The sequence below is a fragment of the Penaeus japonicus genome, unplaced genomic scaffold (assembly GCF_977035675.1).
Source record: "Penaeus japonicus unplaced genomic scaffold, GWHDUDI00000001_assembly GWHDUDI00000033, whole genome shotgun sequence".
In the NCBI taxonomy this organism is placed as follows: Eukaryota; Metazoa; Arthropoda; class Malacostraca; order Decapoda; family Penaeidae; genus Penaeus; species Penaeus japonicus.
In genome coordinates, this window is record NW_028234435.1 from 9,774,394 (window position 1) to 9,777,596 (window position 3,203).

Sequence of the window (3,203 nt, forward strand, 5' to 3'; positions counted from 1 at the left end):
TCAATATGTAATATATACTACAATCGCTTCTTAGGATTACTTAAAGATTTAACTGAAATTCAACAAACAAAATTCTACTGTGCGAGATATTGCGTTCTTACTGACATAAACATTTTCACTGGATTCATAAGAGTGCGGGAGATTCAAAACGTGGATACAGTGACTATACCGTGGTGTGCTTTTGTGTGGCAGAGTCTATCGGATCAGTCAGCCGCAATAGTTTATGAATTTACAAATGTTTTGATCAATACCTATATAACATGTACTTATGATTTTATGGTAGCTTATTTATGTGCATTTCACAGATTGTGTTTTTGCGTATTCCCATTGAACAAGGTCGTCTGCACAAAATTAAATATCTATCAGCCTCTCTTTCTCTTGTGGAACTAAATGTATCCTATTTCCTTCATCAGCTCCATTTCAGCGGTGTTTTCGGTAGTTGTAAAATGCATGGTGACATATGTTATAGTATCTGTGCTAATCGTCGCAGCTTTCCACATTGCAAGATGCCGAGTGACTGTGCGTACATTATATATATCATGATATATATATATATATATATATATATATATATATATATATATATATATATATATATATATATTTATATATATATGTGTGTGTGTGTGTGTGTGTGTGTGTGTGTGTGTGTGTGTATACATATATATTGTGTATGTGTGACTTGATTTGCTCAGAGTAACTTACAAATGACTGGATGGAGACAGGAACCTAGCAATAAGCGTTTATTAGAAGGCAAATATACATCAATGCTAGTAAGGAGGATTATGGTGAAGGTCTTACTGGGAAGCGGTGAAGAAATTGTGACCGGTCCGACACTCGGAGGGGTCAAACGGGATCTGCCGGCCGCAGTAACAGCTTGACTTGGTGTCCTGACCTATGAGATATGTGCCTGCGATGACGGCCCCGCAAAGGAACCGCCTTGTCGTGGCGCGGGGGCTTGAACTCCTTTCTCGGATGAGCCTGCTCTGAATCTGGCCAGTCTCTTTCTCCCGCTGAGGTGGCCTTCCAGTAGCGGGTTCTCTGGGGAGGGATAACTAAGTGTTCCTAGGAGCTGATCTAGTAGGTGGGGTCGCACCCCCCCTAGTCCTCCCCCCAGGGGGGCTCACACCTGCCCACGCGTTTGCCGTGCGTGGCGCCCCTGTGTGCTGGGAGACTGGAGTCCTGGAGGTTGAGCGATGCCGTATATGAGTACGCCCTGCGGGCTATGTGTCAAACAACGGCCCTCTTTGGTCCTTATTCCAGCCAATCCCCGAAGGCGTTGGCCCCCTGGATTATCGGACTCGGTTAGGTCAATCGGTTGGTCTCTCTTTTGAGCTAGGCTATGGTCAAGCAGCCCCTGTCTTGCAGGCAATCGCATGGTCGTGCGAGTGCCATCAACGCGAGGCGGGGGTAAGGCTCTGGCGTCGGTTCAGAGAAAACCTGCCCAAAAACCTCGGGCTGGACCCTCCAAACCAGCCCCTGGCTCTGACAAGTCTCTGGCGTCGGTTCAGACGACGAGTCAAAACAAAAATGGAAGCCAGGTAGGACCCTCCAACCCTGCTGGCCCCACTGCCAAATCCCCGGTGTCGGTTTGGAGGAACAAGCAAAACAAGCAGGACCTCGGCCGGCTAACGGACTCGGCGAAGGGCGAGTCTGTTATCCCCAAGTCGGTTCCTTCCCCAAAGTTTAAGGGTTCCCCTAAACCGGAAGGATTCGACAAAACGCTTACCAGATGGTACGGGCACTGGAAAAACCAGAAAACGAGTCTGACCGCCGCTCTGACGATTAGAATTGCCAGAGACAATGGCATGTTAATCGTACCGAGGGACCCAAGCCACAACTCGTCCTTCCTCCAGGAGTCAGACAAGCTCCTGGATGGGCGGAAGGTGAGAACTTGGTCGGCTCTGGACTGCCCGAGGAGAGAGAGGAAGGCCAAGATGGTGGCTTTCATGGCTTCCACCTCTGATATATGACCTTGAGATCATCACGTCTCATCACCCAAGGTGGTGGGAGCTTTTCCCGACACCCTCTTCCAAAGGGAAGCACCCCAACAGGCAAGTCCTGGTCACTTGAAGTAGAGCCCCAATTGCCGTCCTTAGACCTTGACAATTGGGCTCCAACAGCCTCAGCTCGGACACTACGTTCCCTGACCGCTCCGCTGCTTCCACACGTAGTGCCGAAAAGTACGGGGCACCACCAGGGCCACTTGCTCTGGCAACCTCGCCAAAATTGTGGTGTCTGTAGTCAGGCAACACAGTACGGAGGTGAGCCTCAAAGCACACAAGAAGGGAAAGCGGGACACCACTGCCAAAGTGTCCCACCTGCCACAAAAAGCACCACGCCTGGAGCCTCCGGGCTTTTCCGTAAGGAAGGAACGAGGCTCTTCGGCGGCAAGAGGTCGTTCCAAAGCGACTAGAAGACTTTGTCCCGCCCCTCCAGGCACTTATGTCTGGGGGCAGGAGCAAATGGGTAAGGGGGTAAGGGCTCTCCCCCCCCCATCCCTCACTAAAAGGGAAGCGACGCACCGCCAAAGCGAAACCATCCAACCGGACTACCTCCAACACAAAGGAGTTTCCGGCTCTGGTGGGAGTTTCCAAGACGGAAACAGACCCGGAAAGGCGTCTGGGGAACACCACAAAGTCTCACCCCAAGAGCGGAGAGAGACCAACTCTGTTTTTGACAGCGAAGGACTTGACGCGCTCCTGCTGACCGGCAGTACGTCACAGCCGTAGCGATAGCAAAAGGGGAGGACGCAGTGAGGAGACAGAAGAAGGCAGTCAAGGTCGCCATGACAGCAACTATGACTCAGACTGTGTCGCTCTGAAGGAGAGGGAGAGGTGCCTATGGCCGTCAAAACCCACTCCAACTCAAGGCGAGACTTCTCGTCCCCACAAACCCCCAGGGCGCGACTTGTACACCCCACCCAACCTGAGGCCCAAGACCACACAGGGGCAGAAGCCTGCACCTAAAACCCCCCAAAAGGGAGAGGACGCCACCGGACCATCACCAGACCCGGGAAACCAGGCGCAAGGGTTCTCCCCTCCCAGGGGGACCCCCTCCTATGACTCGACCTGTTTTGACGACCCCGACAGTGAAAGTGAGGAGGGGAAAGGAAACACCGCTCATTGGGAACTCACCAAGGAGTTATCAGAATCCGAAATGTTGAGTTACCCACATGGGGGCCCCCGGAAATTTGAGACCGA

General features: G+C 51.5%; 1 pseudogene across 1 annotated transcript in view; it reads right to left on the reverse strand.

The window, feature by feature from the left end:
* Window positions 1–120, reverse strand: part of LOC122245298 (uncharacterized) — a 36,478-nt pseudogene extending 36,358 nt beyond the window's left edge. The window contains exon 1 of the transcript XR_015192705.1: window positions 1–120. This exon is cut by the window's left edge and continues 65 nt beyond it. The product of XR_015192705.1 is annotated as an uncharacterized LOC122245298 (transcript).
* Window positions 121–3,203: the final 3,083 nt, after the last annotated feature.